Source organism: Lissotriton helveticus, chromosome 2_2 (genome assembly GCF_964261635.1).
Source record: "Lissotriton helveticus chromosome 2_2, aLisHel1.1, whole genome shotgun sequence".
NCBI classification, from domain to species: Eukaryota; Metazoa; Chordata; class Amphibia; order Caudata; family Salamandridae; genus Lissotriton; species Lissotriton helveticus.
The window spans coordinates 292,014,712-292,034,978 of NC_136060.1; positions in this window are offsets into that span (position 1 = coordinate 292,014,712).

A 20,267-nucleotide genomic window follows, 5' to 3' on the forward strand; every position below is an offset into this window, starting at 1 on the left:
CAAAAAGTGTAAAAGGCTTACTGTAGTTCGGTGTAGCTAGAACTGGAGCTTGGCATAAGGCTTTCTTCAACTCATTGAAACTAAGTGTATGTTCAGATGTCCAAGGGAGGACAGTCGATACGGCTGCCTCCTGTGTCGTTAACTGTATTAGTGGTTTAGCTAGAAATGCATACTGAGGAATCCATTGTCTGCAGTAAGAAGTAAGGCCGATAAAAGCACGTACCTCCTTCTGGGTCTTGGGCTGAGGAAGACTCGTTATTAACTGGATACGGTCTGGTGTCAACTGCCTACCCCACTTGGACAGTAAGTGGCCTAAGTAGATCACTTGCTGGACACAGAATTGAAGCTTCGAAGGGGACACCTTGTGCCCCATCTCGGCAAGGAAATACAAGACTGTAAGTGATGCTCGCTCGCAAGCAGATTCAGAACGGGCTGTGATCAGTAGATCATCGACATACTGGAGCAGGGCAGTGTCAGTTGGCATGTGAATGTTGTCTAGTTGTCTCTTAAGTGCTTGACTGTAAATACTAGGACTTTCTGTGAAACCTTGAGGAGCTCGTGTGAATTTATAGCTCCTTCCATTTAAACAAAATCCGAAAAGAAACTGGCTGTCTGGATGAATGGGGACACTGAAAAATGCGTTTTTGAGGTCTATGACTGTGAAAAATGTAGCTTCGGAATCAATGGCTGTCAATAGGGAAGAAATATCTGGAACAACTGGGTACTGGGGAATAATACATTTATTGAGTTCTCGAAGGTCAATCACTAATCGATATACTGGGGGTGCATTTGGATCAGTACGTTTCATGACTGGAATGATCGGAGAATTACATACATTGGAGTCAGTTTCTACAACTACTCCTTGAGCAATGAGCTCGTCAATTATTTTGGATAAGGCTGCTACAGCCTCAGGTGGCAATCTGTACTGTCTGATTCGTGGTAACACTACACCTGGTTTGAGAGTCACACGATGGGGTGTGATTTGCATGAAACCAACATCAGTTGGACCTTGCGCCCATAGATGCTGCGGAACATTTGACAATCTCGGATCAAAATCTCGTAATACATAGTGACCCTTGAAGTCACGTAGAAACAGTCGTATTCCCTCGGGGGAACAGCAAATAACTGCACCTAATTCTTTCAGTGTCCTAATACCTAACAGATTTTCTGGACATGACTTCGTAAGTAACAGATCAGTAGTGCGGGACAATGGACCTACTTCTAGAGTAACTGGCTTAGATATCTCGTTTACAATAGGCTTTCCTGAAAATCCAAGGGAAACATTTCTAGAGCCTGAGAGCGGAGCCCCTGGAACTTCGGCGTGACTGATGGTCGTCCTACTTGCCCCTGTATCAATCAGAAACTTTCTGTCTTTCCCTAGTACTTGACTATGAACATAGGGACCTTCTTGATCTACAGGAATCTCGATGAGAGGCAAGCCTACCTCCCTCTCTAGGCTGTTTCATGAGTACTGTTGATACTCTGGATACTCTGTCTGTGCATACTGGTACATCTGCTGTGTAACATGCTGTGTTGCAGCAATAGGCTGCGGTGCTGGAACTGTCTGTTGTGCATTCTGTGGCTGAGAAGTCTGTAAAACTTGTTCTTGTCTAGGCGGACGTGGTCTTTCTTTAGTTTTACCGGTAGCTATATTGTGTTTCAGAACTGCACACTCGTTTATGAAATGACCTGGCTGTTTACAATAATTACATGTCCCTTTAACGGGAGCTGCAGGATGACTGGCTTGATTCGGACCCCTTTTCTGACTGTCTTGAGGAATAGATTGTGCAACTAGTACTTTCATTTTCGTGTCTTTCATACGTTTTCTCTCGTGTTCTTGCTCTTCTCTGATTCTATTCTGGTGATACTGGAGCATCTGTAACATCTGGGACGGGGTACTAGCTTGCCATGTACTTTCAACTTTTAAAACTCGATTCTTAACTTGTGGACTTGAATTCTCGACTAATTTAGTAACAAAAAGATGAGGGTATGACTCGCTACTCGTCTTCAAGCAACTGTTTATAATGAAACATTTTTCAAATCTAGAATAAAAATCACTAGTGTCTTCGTCTTGTTTCTGTTTACAGGCTGAGATTGCATCCCAGTCTTCCTTTTTAGTGGCTAATAATCTGGGCAAAACTTGTATTAACAGTTCTGGTAATTCTTTACATTTCTCTCCAAGACCGGTACCTGGTACTAGTATCTTATCTTCAGCTTCTAGAACTGCCCAATCGATCTTTTTCTCTCCCACCTCCCATTCTTTTTCCTTGAGTTTCTCGTATACCCCTGCGGGCAACAGGACCTTTAGCATTTTAATAATATCTGGATACGTGTATTCTCCCATACGGAGCATGTCTTTTAATTCTCGGTGGAACCCTGCTGGATCTTTGTCATGACAGGGAATTAATTTCTTCATCTCTAAGAGTTCCATCTTTGTAATCGGAGTGTAAACAAACACTCGTTGCATTTCACCATCTGCTGTCCTGACTGGGTGTACTTCTCGTAACGGATTCTGTCTATCTATGTAAAATGGTTTACTTTCTGGAGGTGAGACATGAACAAAATGCGGGTTCAAAAACATACTATATTTATGACGCTGTTCTAGAATGACACTAATTAAATCGGTACCTAAACCTTTCCATCTATACTGGAGTAACTCGTTCAGGACATCGTGTAACGGACCTGGATCAGAATGTTGACCCTCATACAGAGTAATGAGGTGCTGGATCATATACATACCCACCAGTCGTTGCTCGGCTGGGGGCAATTTCAGAAACATTTGTGCCACTATTTCGTCTGAAAAAGTGGTAGAATCAGTAGTCCATCGGACTGCTGATCGGGCTAGTTCTTGTTCATGCATAGTACTTAACTCACTATAACCGATTCGTGATTTCAGAATGTGATCGGTAGCTTGAAATACTTGTTCTAGAGAACCTTGTTCTGGTGCTGGATGATGAAAAACTGACTTGCGTTCTAGGCGTAAATGGCGATCTGGAAATCTAGATTTTCCTACATACGCTATTCTGGCGGGATTCTCGTCCTCTACCTCTTCAGTAGAAGAGTCATTCTCTTTCTCGCTTACTTGTGCTGCTTTACGTTGTTCGTGTAACTTTATTATTTCCTTACGAATTCTCTTGTACATACTCTCTATACTACTGATAGTTCTGTGTTTACCCTCGGCTATATTATCACTCCACCTTGTCAGGATTCTCATTTCGGCCGGATCTTTGGACGGGTAATCTTGTTCTCTTATTAAACAATTAATCAGAAACTTTAATAGCATGAGCTGGATCTCAGCTTTCCTTTGAGACATGGCTTCGCCAATACTTTCTGGATCATCCCCTGTACGGATGAAACGATATATTCTGTCTAGATCTTCTTTCATATCTGGTAGGGTGTCCAAATACCCGGTCACCCGTCTTACACGTATGGAGTATATAACCGTACTATCATCGCCTGTGACTGGATCATAGCGGCATTCAGTAAGAGCTCGTCGGATGTCTGCAACGGACTTATATTTGGGCGTACGCTGTAACGCACGTTCATGTAACTCGACTAACGTTACACGTTGGTGTGGTGGCGGGGTACCAGGAGGACCTCCTCCTGCGGCCCCTAAACTGGAATCGTCGACTGATACTCTTCGTGCTGGCAGAGTGGCTGATGTGGCGGGAAGTTGTACTATGGGCTGGACCGGGGGTACCGTAGCAGGTACTGCAAAAGGTGCCCCGGTGTCGGGAGGAGCAGGAATTGCATTATTTACAGGAACTGGCGGAACAGGATTTGCATATTCTGGGACTGTGTCGTCCAAATAGGACGAGATAAAAATATCAGCTGCGGTCGGTTTGTGACGTAACTTGGTCGGAACTAATGGTGGCGGAAAATTACTGGATGCCTCCGGGGTCGCTTTTGGCAAGCCCTCGGCAAGAAGAGGATACATACCCTTAATGAGGGCATTCCTCTGTCTGTCTGACTGTTCGGTTTTAACTCGTTCACCTATCTCGATTAATTCCCTTTCTTGGGCTCGTTCTAAGGATTCTCTACTTAATTCTGACTTTCTGATTTCTTTTTCGGTTCTTTTATGAGATTCTTTGCGCCATAACTCGATGGCATCTTTCTGTGACTGTCTGGCTTTCTTTTTCCATAATGCTTCTTCTACTCGCATGATGCACTCGGCATCCCACGTACCTGATACGGGCCATCTATACTTTTCTTCTAACTGTTTGGTATACTCCACCCATAAATCTAGATATAATATGGCACTTATGCCATGCTTCTGATACATAAAATGACCTGGACTGTCCCTAGGCGGGACAGGAACTGCTGCTTCTAACAGACCTTTTCTGGTTTTTAACTGACGTAGTTTAGAAAACAACGGCATGACTGGACTGTAATCTAGACACAATTACAATACACAATGAACACGATAATTACACCACTCTCATACCACGACATTAAAATACATGAAGAACATTTAAAATAACAGTTCTGACAAAATACTACCTGGAATACGGAAAACAGAATACATGAATTTTCTCGAGAACAGAACTGGCTAGAACAGAGACTAGATGCACTGCTGAAACAGTACGAAACTTACCGGTCTCATAAAGAGACACGTCAGGACCCGCATCCACCGAAGTGGACACTTCGTTTTGGGATCTGTGTACCACCAAACCCCACGGACCAGAGACAATTAGATTGATCCTGTCTAGATACTACCCTAGCAACGGTACTCACCGGGCAGCAAGAACGGAAGGCCTCGGACTGGACTGGACTGCTTCGACGCCGGACGGACACACTTCGGACTTCTGTTACGGGTGGGCCTCCGGATACCTCGGACCTTGAACTCTCGGCTTGGGCTCTGGTCGGGACTCGCCGCGTTCCTCCACCGCCTCGTCTGGATGCTGGACCGCAACCTCCGTCTCCTCCGTGGGCCTGAGGGATACTTGAAGCAGAAATATCTGCCGGTGCGCAGAAGAGTTCCGTCACGGCTGCAGAGGGTCAGGGGGCATACGTGGCTTCACCGGCGCGTGGGGAAAGGGCAAGTCCCTGTTCGGGCGCCATTATGTGGTATATAAATAAATAATACCGGATCTAGGTTTGACTGGACATAGCAATAACAGATAGCTCAATAAATAAGAGTCAAGATTCGAGGTAGTAGGAGTTTGCAGGTTTAATACAGCATAAAGGACAGGAACAGGACAACCTGCACAGGAATAGGATGGCAGAGCCCGGCAGCTGCCGGGGCTGGATCTGGGATGAGCGCGCGCTAACTTTAATAACAGTACACAAGCATATATACTAAAACAGTTGCACTACAATACATACAATAGGCGGAGCAGTGGGTGTGGTCAATAGCAGTCGCGAAAGATAAGGGTGAAAGTGGGTGTAACAGGAGGCGTATACATAGACATGTGATGTGAACGTAACAGAATATGTCATAAATGGGGCGGAAACATGGAGGGGGCTACCTAAGGAGCCGGGACCTCTAACCTAATGGTGCGCGCAAACTGACAATGACGTGTTACTAGGAGAAGCTGGGGGCTATGACTTCTGCGCTAGGAGCAGAGACTGAAGTCTGGAGAGTCAGGGCGACATGTACCTAAACACTATCTAGTATCTAATGTTTAGAGGACATGTTGATATAAACTAAGAGTCAGGAGGGGAGAGGCTAACAGACTCTAAGACTGGAGCATGCATTATTCTACATGTAGTGCGTGTTGAGGAATATTAAATGACCATTAATACAGTATTTCTCTTACATGGAGACGTAAAGACTAGACGATGACTGAAACTATTGATGCGATTCAGTAGCTAAGGAATGCAGAGAAGGAGGGCTGGACTGATAACTAGAATCATAACATACTTTTGGCAGACTAGCAGGCAGAGCCAGGCTGGGCCGGGCACTGTGAGACAGGAAGTAAGTGAAGGGTCAGGAATACAGGTGGGGGCTGTATCGCTCCTCAGCGAGGGCTCAGGAGACAGGAGCTGAATCTGGTGTCCGGGCCCTTTTGAGGCCTAGAAACGGGGACTTTTCAATGAAATAACGTGCACACTGAGAAACGTGGCAACGTAACTTTACATAGGCCTGATACTCGTAGCTTTCACGAGAACTGGAAACTGGCATACTAGAGATGGACGCAACTGTAATTGCGTCTTTAATCGAACATGGGGAATACATATGCATATTAATCATGCACACATAACATAAGATGGGGGACACGTAGGGACACAGAACATGGCAAAATTTACTTTTCCACAGTTTGAATAACTGTTTTTAATGTTTTAGCTCCCTTATAATTTGAAGCAATTTGTGTGTTTTTTTTTTAAACCCTTTTTCCTTTTATAGATTACTAGCAGCCCGTCAAGACTTTGTCCAGGAGCAATTAGGCTTCAGGGCCCCCGCCCGGTCCGACGTTGTCCGTGGGTCCCCCAGAGCCTTCCTCCATATATTGCAGTATTATACCTCTATGTTTACTTTGTACGCTTTTGTAACCTGCACACGTCACTTTTTCCTCCTGTAATGCAGTATTATACCTCTGTTTACTTTGTACGCTTTTGTAACCTGCACATCTCACTTTTTCCTCCTGTAATGCACCGTTTGGCTCACTTTTGTAACGCACCGTTTGCTTCCTCTTGTATTTTGTTGGCTCACGGTTGTCATTTTTGCTTGATTTAAAGTAACGTTTGCTTACTTTGTATGCGTTTGTAACCTGCACACGTCACTTTTTCCTCCTGTAATGCACCGTTTGGCTCACTTTTGTAATGCACCGTTTCCTTCCTCTTTTATTTTGTTCGCTCACGATTGTCATTTTTGCTTCATTTAATGTAACGTTTGCTTTTGTATTTTGCCGCCGCTCACCGCTCCTAAATAAATAAATAACCTACCTCATCCGCCGCTCACCGCTCCTCCCCGCCTGTCCGCCGCTCCTCACCGCTCCTCACCGCCTGTCCGCCGCTCCTCACCGCCTGTGCGCCGCTCCTCCCCACGCTCATGTCCACCGGTCCTCTTTGCGCTCCTGTACGCCGCTCCTCCCTGCGCTTCTAACGTCAGCATGCACGTCGTGGCCGGCGCTTCTTCCAAGGGACAACTTTTTTTTTTGGGTACATTTTTGAAATTACGTATATTTATTAAGTTTATATAGCCTATGTCCATCTGCACACCCTGACGATTACAACGATGTATCGGGTGTGTGGATTGGCGCTGTGGTTCCCGAGTTTACCCACCTCAAAGGTTCAAAGTTCTTCCTTTATAATAGTAGTATATATTGTAATGATAGTATATTGTAACGATTTTAAGTAATTGAACAATAAAGCTTAATAAAAGTACATTCATTGACTATACAATGGTTCCCATTTGTAAGTTCTGGTTATAGAGTGAAATAAGAGAGCAGACATCACTACTGCCATCAGCATTAATGCCTACCTTTGGCTTTCAGAAAGTTGTTAAAGACGTGGCTCTTTAATGTCTGAGTTGATCTCCAAAAAGTGTCCGGGATGTCCTGTGCTGAGCTAGCGCCTTGACACCCTCGGGTGAATGTCTTGCCCTTTATACATTTCTTTTTCATTTCATTTTTCATTTAATATCATTTCCTGTTGGACAGTGGGCATTTGCAGAGTGTTGTGATGTGCCTGCCCATTGGGACTCTAGTGATCCCATATGTTCATGTGATAGATGTTCAGAGACAACCAAAACCATTAAAGGTGTATTGGCTTGTGGATGTGCAGTCTAAAAGTGGCGTAATCACCTGTACCAAGCAGGATTGGGGATGTTCATATGGCTATATTGAGTGTTGTGCTGTGTTAACTCAGAGTATCTATTGCCCACATGTTTGGACCTCAATGTTTTCATGGAACTTTACCTGCTAAATATTTTACATAGGTAAACTACATGTGCCCAGCTTTCATTTGACTTTTCAGGTAGTGGACATATTATGTAATTTGAAGCCCAAAGTGTCATTAGTGTGCAATGAGCATTTGCATGTGACATGTTGCCTGGCACAACAGTAATTGATGGTACATAGGTATTCAACTTGACCTTCATGACATCATGAAGTTCTATGAGTAATAGTTAGAATTGTTTGACTCTAGGCCTTGTGTGAGCATTGTGTAAACCTCCAAATTGTATCATTCTTATTTGGTTAATCTCTTAATCTTATACAACTAGTGCCAAAGTATACAGCTTGCTCCACTATGCGAGTATGGACATAAGGATGGAGTGTAGGGAATTCCATCCATGCATTTTGTCCAGTCTGGGGCTCTGACATGAGTGAAGCCAACTGTTTGCAGATTATGTGACATACATGCATGTACGCATGCTAACGTGGAAGCCTATGTAGTGAACCAGGAAGGTGGTGTGATATGTGGAATTATTTATTGTCTTCTGGTGATTTGTGATGGTTATGGGTAGAAATACGTTTGCAATGAACCCATGCTATTTGACATTTCGGAATCATCAAGGGCAAATGGAAGATATGGGGCCAACGTCAGTTGGGACACAGCTGTTCACGGTGGTTCCGGACATGCTGCATCGGACATGGAAGGACCTAGTATCCAGGAACGTGTGAGAAGTCCCCCGGAGGACAATATCGTCAACTTATCATCATCTGAGTCATCCTCCGGTAGACACTCCCAAGTGGTGGCAGACCCAACAGGATCATTTTTACCTTTTATTCTTCTCTGCCACTCCCAGTTCCATGGACACCCTTCCTGTTGTCCCCCCGCAAGTGGGCCATTCCCGCTACCCTAACAAGGGAGGGCTCTCCTTCGCTGCAGGCACCTCAGCCTCTGCCAAAGGTAGCCTTGCTGCCCTGACTGAGGAGGCAATTGACCTCCTGAGGAGCATCTCTGTGGGTCAGACTACAATGCTGAATGCCATCCAGGGGCTAAGTACCCAGGTGAGCCAGGTGATAGCCTTTCTGGAAGGCATTTATACTGGCATGCGCGTCCTACGGCTCTGGCCTTCTCCCTCACGGCAACCATCCATCCCAACCTTTCACCCTCCCTCCTGCCCCTTCCCCATCTATAATTCCCTCTTCCCAATCCCATCACATAAGCATGCACAGACTTCAACAGTCCCAAGCACCACACACAAACCCAAGACATCCAAGACACTCACATATTCATGCACACATCAGACACTCACCTTCCTCAACACCCCCACCAACCCCAGCATACCCTCAGGCACCAGCATACCCTAAACACCGAAAAGACGGAAGTACTCATTATGGGCCCTAACCCCGACACCTGGAACAACACCTGGTGGCCCCCCGCCCTCAGAAACCTGCCCACCCCCACGGACCACGCAGGCAACCTGGAAAACTCCTGGACTCCGAGCTCAAAATGAACCCCCAGATCAGTTTTGTTTTCTACATTGTGCTATTTTCTTTTAGTCAGTACATGTAAGAGATAGCAGTTGGAGAATGTTTTGTCAATTATTTTCTATTTTACATTCATAATTTTAATTGCAAGTACGTTTACTTTCAATATAAATGTTACTTACTTTGCAAGGTCGTTGTTGAGCTGTATATATTTCTTTTTAAGGGTCTGGTCAGAGAACCCGGAAGGGTTGTCTTTTTTTGCAGCTTTTGTTATTTTTCAAGTACTTAGTTGATGAAATTTGCATGCCTATTGTATTGTTGATTTAATTGTTTGTGTGATTTCATTGAATACGTTTTTTATAGTCTGATTTAATTGGTTAGTTTAGTTTTAGTTAGATTTTTTTCCAGCTATGCCCTTTTGTGATAAACACTAATTTAGGTTTCATGTATAATTTGTATTATGTAGTTTGAGAGTTTTGAATATACATATATATATATATTACCTACTGGCGGTCGCCAGTAGGTATATATAGTTAGGATTTTTTCCCTATGGGATTTTTGAAAATTCTATGTCTAATAACTTTGGCGTTTGTGGACGGAATTGGCTGAAATTTTCTGGAAAATGGAACATTTTGTTTCTGAGCAGCCCTTGGAAATTTGGGGGGGGTTCGTCAAGGGGGGGCCGAGAAAAAAGGGGGGTCCCAAAACGTGTTTTTAACATTGAGTTTTCCATAGGGCTGTTGGCCTCACTTTTAGCCCGAACGGCTGAATGGATTTGCATGAAACTTGGCAAAATTGTAGGGACTGGTAGCCCGATGTGCCTTTTCTAGGTCTCAATATATGTGCTCCAGTGGATTTTGAGAAATTAACGTTTAAAAAAAGATATATATCTGTAAGCGCGCTCTGGGCAGCGCTCCGGTCCGCGGACCTTAAGCGTACCGGAACTTCGCGTAGCTAAGCTGATTGGCTCTCCGGTGTCTGTCAACATTCTAAACAGTCCGGAGCGGCCGCCATCTTGTCTCTCGGTAGGATTGAGAGACAAGAGGAGGCCAAAACAAAGGCGAAAATGACCATAAGGGGGCATACTAGATCCTCCCTGACCCCCTAGGTTTAATGTGGAGGTTTTAAAAGGGCCCCGCGGGGCAAAAAAAACAAAAACATTTTTTTGTTTTTTTTGCGTGGGGAGCGCCCGGTCCGCGAACCGGGAAGCGTTCTGGGCAGCGTACTGCAATGAAAAATGAATGATAGACTTTTCAAATGCTGTATGTTAATTGATTGTTGTTTTTGTTGATTATTTTTTATTTTCTTTATTTTTTAAGCATTTTTTTTTTATTGTGATTGTGTTTCATAATTTATTAAACTTTCTAACATTTCATTGTCAGAAATTTCATAATTATCATGGAATATACATTGTAGTCTCTGAGGGTGTAAAATGTCCTCATTTTCAAGGAGGTTATCTACTGCTTGTACACATTGCAGTAGTTCATTGTCCCAAGTTTCATCGAAAAATTCAATATCATTTTCATCATTGATTTCTTGGCTGCTCTCTTGCAGGACAATTTGAAATTCAACTTTCTGTTCGCCTTCCATTTTGCCTGAAATTTAGATAAAAAAAATATATATTAGTAGAGATAGGGCACTGTTGGGATTAATTTTGGGCAGTGTATAGTATCAGAGTGGAAGTAGGAATATAAAAAAGTGTATGTGATTTAACGTAAGTAAATTCATAATTATACAAGAGAAGCCTAACTCCATCCATAACTATAACAGAGAAGTCTATCTAAATCTATAACTACTACAGAGGGATAGTATATAACTATCAGAAAAAGTTTACCATATTAACTTATAGTGCACAATATACTTCAGTTTTAAAAATAAAAACTTACCTTTAGATAGAAGTTGAAGGAATTAGTGAAAATCCTATTGAAATGTACACCAAGAAGTAGTAGTCAAAATGGCTGTGTTTTCTTCTCTTCCTTTATATATATTCAGGTATATAACCAATCAAATGTCAGGTAAAAAAAGTAGAAAATGAAAGTAACATTTTAATTGGTTGTCAATTCCAACACTTCAGATGTGTTTTGTGAAGTAATTTACCTCACGGTATTTAGAGAGGTCTACAGGCTAAATGGCTAAATGGAATTCCAATCAAATTTGTGAAAATGGTAGGGATTGGTATGTAGTATGAGCTAGTCTATATTTGGTGAAATTGTCTCCAGTGGCTTTTCTGTGAACTACTTTCCCACCTTTTTTGATGGTGCGCTTCCCAGGGAGCGACCCGGTACGCGAACCGTTGAGCGCCCCGGTTCGCGAACCTTAAGCGTAACGGGAGTCCACCATTTTGTGTTTCGGTCGAATTAAGATACAAGATGGAGGGCAAATAATGTTCAGAATGGGTAGAAGGGGGCACGGTAGACTTATCTTGACCCCCTAGGTTTTGTGAGGGTGGCTGAGGAGGCCCATATGTGCGGAAAAAAAAACTTTTTTTTTTTAAATTTCGCGAGGTTAGCTCCCGGTTCGCGTACCGGGTAGCGCCCCAGGGAGCGTACTTTGTTGAAAATTAGTGAAAAATGTTATAGTAAAATAATAATTGTGAGTGATCAGATGTAGAGTAGCTCTGAGAAGAGCTTTTGGGTTTATGGTACATTTAGGTACTTATAAGTAGGTACCAATGCACATTCTTAAATTCAGAGTGAAAATTCTGTTGCCCTCATCTGAGAAGTGAACTCCATCTCCTCTGTAGATATCTTGCATGTAGTAACGCAAGTTATTGTTGTACAGGGAGCCCATTCCATGGTCTCTCATGTAAGCTGAAACAGATTTGTTTACATGCTTCCTCGACTTCTCAATTTGTGGACAAAATTGGTTTGACCACCTCCATTTCTGTCTTTGGCATATATTTGAATATACCAAGGCAGTCTGAGGAAAAAGTGCCATTAATTGCTCAAAGGTGTCCTTTAAAAGCATTTCCAGACCTACACCAGTCAAAGTGCCCAAGTCATTACCTCCACAGTGCACAATTAACAGGTCAGGTTTGGGCAAATGCATAAAGGTTTTCACCAATGGTATCAATTGGTGACATTTTAATCCTCTGTGGCCAAACCACTTAATTTCCACATCTTGTAAATTGAGGTTAGGTAAATTCCTGTTTTCAGTGTACCTTTGAGCCCAGTGAATATAACTATGTCCAACAATCCAGACAGAACACATGGTGAGAGAAGGTTCTCCTGCAGTCAGATGAAGTGTGGCAATGAAATGGCAGTTGAAAAAATGAGAGTTTAAAATAAAAAAAACTGTGGAGTTTCTGTGTTCATGAAGCAGTAACAGTGATTGGTGGATTTTGATTGCTGAAAACAGAAAGTTAGGGTGCACGGATGAGTTATTTGAAAGATGTATTTTGAATGGTCAATAAAAAATCATTAAATGAAAGAATGCACTGGATATGCAGGTGCACTGAGAGTTCAGAGTTCAATTGCAACATTGTTGTGTGAACTTGCAAACACCAGAAGTCTTCCAAGAGGTGGTTGCTATGCAGAAAAGGCATGAAATAGCAGAGGGGGGAAGGGTTTTCATTTGAAAAAAAGTGAGGGAAGAGTTTTGATTGGGTGACATGAGAGATATGTGTGAAGAATTACAGCATTTCTGTGCTTTTGATAGCTGCAGACTCTGGAGTGCATACCTTTTGCTCTGCTGAAGACAAATTGGTGTGTTTCTGAGACTGTTTTCAAACTCAAAGTATTTGCTAAGGTGAGAAAATATTTCTTTAATTTAGATAGAGAATAGTGTGCTTTAAGGAGAAAATTATGAATTATGTGGCGCAAATTGCTTGTAAATATGCTCCCACCTGTGCAAGGAAAATTTAGATTTTTAATGTTTGTGTTACATAGCCATGTTAAAAGTGATACAAACATGCTGCAAAGGCAATTAAAAAACGCTTTTATGTGTCTTAAGGACATTTTAAGTAATTTTCCCATGTGCAGTGTTTTGAAATTATGATTTGAAAATCGTTTTTGGGGAAAAGGAATTGTTTTTAAATTTATGACAAGGACATAATGGTGTATGCTTCTTTATAAGGCAATTGACTGTCCCTGATGTTATTTTTCCCATTTTAATGTAAGACCTTTCTCTGTGGCGCAAATTGCTTGTAAATATGCTCCCACCTGTGCATGGCAAATTTAGATTTTAAATGTTTGTGTTACATAGCCATGTTAAAAGTGACCCAACCATGCTGGAAAGGCAATAAAAAAACACTTTCATGTGTCTTAAGGACATTTTAAGTAATTTCCCTGTGGGCAGTGTTTTCAAATTATGAATTGAAAATCGTTTTTGAGGTAAAGGAATGTTGTTAAAATTTATGTGCGCCATATGCCCCCAAATTTCTTTTTCAGGGGTGCGGCAGGGTGTTATTGAGACACCCCTACACCTTTGGAAAAATTCCTAATTTGCGATGAGCTAATTGCTAATTGCAAATTGCACCTTCTTTCATATGGGCATCCTGGCGCATGGAAATGAATGGGTAATTTGCAATTAGCAATTTGCTCATCGCAAATTTGGAATGGTAAAGAATCGCTATTTATTCCTTAAAATTCGCTATTTTGGAAATGCAAAATAGTTATATGATACATATGGCGGTTGATGTCTAACAAGATAAGAAGCTTAGGGATAGATTTATGATGACTGGCGCAATGAAGTGGACATCACTTACTTCATTGGTAGAGATTACATGTATTATGTCCTCTGTATTCTTCATCAAGCGTAACTTTAATCTGCAATCCTGAGTAGGCCTCACCTTAAACAAACCTCTGGATAGGCCACATCTTATCGTCATCCTGAATTAATCATTTAAAATGCTAGGGACATATTTATGATAGGTGTATGCCTCTTTTGCGCCACTTACAAAACACTGTCCATGGGGAAATGACTTAAAATGTCCTTAAGACACATGAATGTGTTTTTTTAAAGCGTTTGCAATTTTTTTGGGTCACTTTTAACATGGCTATGTGACTCAAACAGTCAAAATCTAAATTCACCATGCACAGGTGGGAGCATATTTACAAGGAATGTGCTCCATGGGGAAAGGTCTTATAATGTAATATGGGAAAAATGACATCAGAGACACTGAAATGCCTTATAGAGAAGCATACACCATTATGTCCTTGTCATAAATTTGCAAACCATTACTTTTCCCCCAAAACGATTTTCAAATCATAATTTGAAAACACTGCACATGTGGAAATGACTTAAAATGTCCTTAATTCAAAATTTGCTATTCCTTATTTTGCGATTGCACTGAAGGATTTGCAAATTTTGCGATTCCTTAAATGCAATGTATCAAACAAAAAATATGTAAAAAATGACATTAAGGATTTGGAAACTACCACCAACTTCTAGTTGGTGGTAATTTGCGAATTCTTTTCAAAAAGCATTTTTTTCCAAAAAACAAAAGGTGCCATATGACGCCCATACATGCCCTTAGGGCATGTATGTGCGCCATATGCCCCCAAATTTCTTTTTCAGGGGTGCAGCAGGGTGTTCTTGAGATACCCCTGCACCCTTGAAAAAATTCCTATTTTGTGATGAGCTAATTGCTAATCGCAAATTGCACCTTCATTCCTATGAGCCTCCTAGCCCATGGAAATGAATGGGTAATTTGCAATTAGCAAATTGCTCATTGCAAATTAGGAATGGTAAAGAATTGCTATTTATTCCTTAAAATTCGCTATTTAGGAAATGCAAAATAGTTTGATGGTACATATGGTGGTTCATCTGTAACAAGATAAGAAGCTTAGGGATACATTTATGATGACTGGCGAAATAAAGTGCAAATCACTTACTTCATTGGTAGGCCTTTACATGTATTATCTCTTCTGTATTCTTCATCAAGCGTAACTTTAATCTGCAATCCTGAGTAGGCCTCACCTTAAACAAACCTTTGGATAGGCCACACCTTATCGTCATCCTGGATTATTCATTTAAAATGCTAGGGACAGATTTATGATAGGTGTATGCCTCTTTTGTGCCACTGTGCGTCACTTTTATGATGCAGCGGCGGTGCTAATTTGCAATTAGCAATTTGCTCATTGCAAATTAGGAATGGTAAAGAATTGCTATTTATTCCTTAAAATTTGCTATTTAGGAAATGCAAAATAGTTTGATGGTACATATGGTGGTTCATCTGTAACAAGATAAGAAGCTTAGGGATACATTTATGATGACTGGCGCAATAAAGTGCACATTACTTACTTCATTGGTAGGCCTTTACATGTATTATCTCCTCTGTATTCTTCATCAAGCGTAACTTTAATCTGCAATCCTGAGTAGGCCTCACCTTAAACAAACCTCTGGATAGGCCACACCTTATCGTCATCCTGGATTAATCATTTAAAATGCTAGGGACAGATTTATGATAGGTGTATGCTTCTTTTGTGCCACTGTGCGTCACTTTTATGATGCAGCAGCGGTGCAAAAGATTTGCTATGAGGCGACAAAATTACAAATTGATGCATTTAGGCAGATATGTCATGGTGTAAAAAAAACGTACCACATGAAACCGATGCAGCAGTGATGCAAAAGATGCACCATGTCGCAAGACAGGCCTCACTTGGGGCCATATGTATCAAGCTAATTAGCATTCGCAAAGATCAAAATTCTACGAATTTCGGCCTTTGCGAATGTTAATTAGACAAATGGTATGTATCAAACAAGTTTGATGCAAAATAAGGAGTAGCAAAATTTGCTATTCCTTATTTTGCAATTGCACTGAAGGATTTGCAAATTTTGTGATTACTTAAATGCAATGTATCAAACAAAAAATATGTAAAAAAATGACATTAAGGATTTGGAAACTACCACCAACTTCTAGTTGGTGGTAATTTGTGAATTCTTTTCAAAAAGCTTTTTTTCCAAAAAACAAAAGGTCCCATATGACGCCCATACATGCCCTTAGGGCATGTATGTGCGCCATATGCCCCCAAATTTCTTTTTCAGGGGGTGCAGCAGGGTGTTCTTGAGACACCCCTGCACCCTTGGAAAAATTCCTAATTTGCGATGAGCAAATTGCTAATTGCAAATTGCAGCTTCATTCCTATGGGCCTCCTGCTGCATGGAAATGAATGGGTAATTTGTAATTAGCAAATAGGTCATCGCAAACTAGGAATGGTAATGAATCGCTATTTATTCCTTAAAGTTCGCTATTTAGGAAATGGAAAAAACTTTGATGATACATATGGCGGTTCATCTCCAACAAGATAAGAAGCTTAGGGATAGATTTATGATGACTGGTGCATCACCAGGGATGTGTCAGTCATCCTGCGCCGCTGTTCCGCCACCCATGGTGTGCTGCATTTACAATGCGGGGCATCATGGGGCAAAAATGGCACAGATGCGTGACGTATCTGTGCTGTAAAGGTAGTGATTGCTGGAGTTGTATCGCAAGTGCGATGCAGCTCAAGCAAGGCTCAGGGGTGCCCCATCTCCACAATGTTGCGTCAAGACCTATGCCTGCTTAAAGCAGGCGCAGGGTTTTGACGAAGCTTTCTCCTATCTAATTGTAAATACGGCACAACATGGGTGGCAGAGTAGTGGTGCACGTTAACTGGTGCATGCCTGGGGATGTGCCATTTAACATAAATCTGCCCCTTTACATTTAAGTATGTGCAGGACACACAGAGTCGGTGAGGCTTATCCAAGGTTAAGAAGAGATGAGTCCTGTTCACTGAAAATTTAGACATAGTCTTCACCTGCTCAGCATTGCTGGACATGGCTAAATTATAGCTGCAAAATATTACTCTTGTTAAACAATTTTACTATTATAATCTCTGAGATTTGTCTCTTACTCTGCAACATCTCATTGTTGTTATCTTTCTTTAAAGATAAAGACAACATCAACATGAGCGACAATCTGCAATCAGTTGATTTTGACCTCATCATTGAACTTGTAATTGAAACATCAGTGGATGTTGATCCTTTGGATGATTTAAATCCTGAGGATGAAGAAGAGCGTGATGAGGATGCAGATTTGTCCGAATTATATGACATAGGGTGGGAAGCTGACCTGCTTGAGCCTATGGAAATATAAACATTTATTTTTAAAATTTATAATTAATAAAAAGTAAAAATGTAAACCGTTTAATTTAAAAATAAAGACACCTTCAAAAACAGGTTATGTGTAGTGTCTTCAATAAAATATTAAAATATGCTCATAAAATTAGATCAGATTCACATACAAAATAGCACAGGTAACATAAATATAACTGTCATTTCTTTTCTGCTATTTCTGTATTGTAAATTTGCCAACGACTAAAAAATCTTCTAATTAAAATGTCAAGTAGTGTGTTAAGTTTTTGATCACTGTTATTGATTTACTGTTTGGTAATAATGGTTAATAACATTTTTTATTATATTTTACCACAGATTCAACTGCAGATCATTTCAAGATTTCACCATGCCAACAATAGAAAGACAGAGAAAGGCTGCAAAACGTCAAAGACAGCAGGTGAAAGAAAATAAGCAGCAGTCCTCTAACAAAAAGATTTGTCAAGTCACGAAGAAAGCACCGGGTAAGAGCACAAAATATTTCATAAGAAATATGTGTAGTAAAAAAAATATTACTACAGAAAATGTTTCAGTCCATAAAACGAGAAGGAATTCAAATGGAAAGGAAAGGCCAATCAAAAATGTTACTGCTAGAGCAAGAGATAACTCTGTGCATGATAGTAGAAGGAAACAACAGTTTAGGGAGATTCGTAAACGAATGTTCCGCAACAGGATAATTGGCAATTTGTTAAAAAATATTAAGAAAGGTCAACAGAAACTGGTTTTTTATAAGAGAAAAAAAAAAGTTGAGAAAGTTATTGATCAGGCATTTGAAATTAAACGTAAGTTATTTATTTTGATAATCAATAGAATTAGGAAGCTAAACAAGGCAATTTATGATTTCAAAAGAAATAGTAGATGGAAGAGAATAGTTAATCGTAGTAATTTTTGTGAAGTTTTTTCTGGAGAATGGATGCATAGTTCAAGCTGTGAGGCATTTTTTAATGAGGAGAGTTATTTCCAGGATAATGATTTGGTGCATGCAGTTGACACCAGTGGTCGTGCTTATGAAGTGAAAGATGGTTGTCCAGTTGAAAAAGAAAAACTTGTGACAACAGAGACAGAAGAGGTGTTAGGTAATGAGGTTTTAGGAAGACGTGCTAAGGGTCCTGTCTACACCTGGAAGTGTAGTAGTATTTGTAGTGTGCGACAGGATTCCATCAATTTGCTTTGTGATTTTGTACGGTCATTTAATAAGAAAAGTTTGAAGCAGACAATAAGTTTGTTGCAAGAATTAGATCCTTGCAGAGTGAGAGAAGTGACAGGTTTGCATGGTCATTCACTGGCTTGTCTTTCCAGGAGAGTATGCCAGAGTGTTTTTCATCATTTCAGGATGCTAGCAGTGCATCATAATAAAGTGAGGAAATTAGTTAGAATGTTGTATTATGCTAAGAGTCCAGCAATTATGCTTAAACAATTATGCGCTGCTCTTTTGCATGGTTCTGAAGTAGATGTGAAGAATATTTGTGAAGAAATTGAGTTTTGTTACTTTGGAAGTAAAGAGGAGAATGTTGAAATTGACCAAGAAGAAGAGGGTAATGTGGAAGATAGTGTACAGGTTTCCAGTACAGATAATTTCCAGAGGGAAATTGCCACGTTTGAGGTGAAATCAAGTGAGAGGCCAAATTTCACTTGTGTGTGTTGTCGACGCACTTATTATAAGAATCAGACTAAGTTAGTGGATTTATATGCAAAAAGTGAAAGGGAAAATAATAGTGAATGGAAGGATTTCGCAACATACTTGATGGTAGAAAATTGTTTTGATTTGGGATTGGATCAACGTGTGTGTACTTATTGTTGTTGCAAATTAAATCAAAACCAGATGCCTGCTAGAGCAGTTCATAATAATCTGGAATTGGTTGAGATTCCTTCTGAATTGAAGGATTTAAATACTTATGAATCTATTTTGATTCAAAGTATCCATCCCTTTCAGGCTATTGTAAGAATGGAGCCAAAGACAGGGAAATTGCCTCCATCAGATTTACAGAGAGGATTAAAGGGAAGAGTTGTTTATTTGCCTCTAGATTTGAAGAAAAACATTAACACAATTGGAGTAGAAAAAGTGGAAGAGGAACCTCTGGTTATCTTAGTTAATGGGGTTCCGACAAAGAATAAGAAAATATGGCAAGATTTAGTAGATGTTAGGAAAGTTAAAAAGGCAACATTGTATTTGAAAAAAAATAATAAATACTATAAGAATGTATATGTTGCAGAAGAGGAAGTAAGTGAGGAAGAGGATAGCGATTTGTGTGCTGGTCAAATTGAGAAAGTAGAACCCTCTACTAGTGAAGAAATATATGAACATTATAGTGTTCATCCTTTGCATTCCAAGGAAGTCATGGGGAATGCTATTGAGTTGTTTCAAATGAAACAAGCCAAAGGGAGTCCCATTAGTGTTTGGGAGGAAAGTTTGGAAGCTCGGTGTTTCCCACAGCTTTTTCCAACAGGTCAGGGAGGAAGATATGATGAGCGACCTCATCAAATTCCTGCTTCTGAATACCGGACTTTGCGATTGTATGCAGGAGATGCTAGGTTTCGACAATGCATTCCTTATTTGTTTCATCTCCTGTTTGAAAGCGATCTGTCTGGACTGTCATATGCAGTGAACCACATCTTGAAAAGTGGTATACACATGCAAAACATCTCGGCAAGTGACTTTATGGATAAAGTCAATGTCCAAGACAGTATTTTGGATTCTCACCTGATTAATCTCATGGCGTGTCAGCGTGGTACTAATGAGTACTGGTACCGTCGTCATGGTGATTTAAAATGTATGCTGAGGAACTTAGGTACTCCCACATGGTTCCTCACTCTGAGCTGTGCCGAGTATGGCTGGGAAGACTTACTTGAATTTCT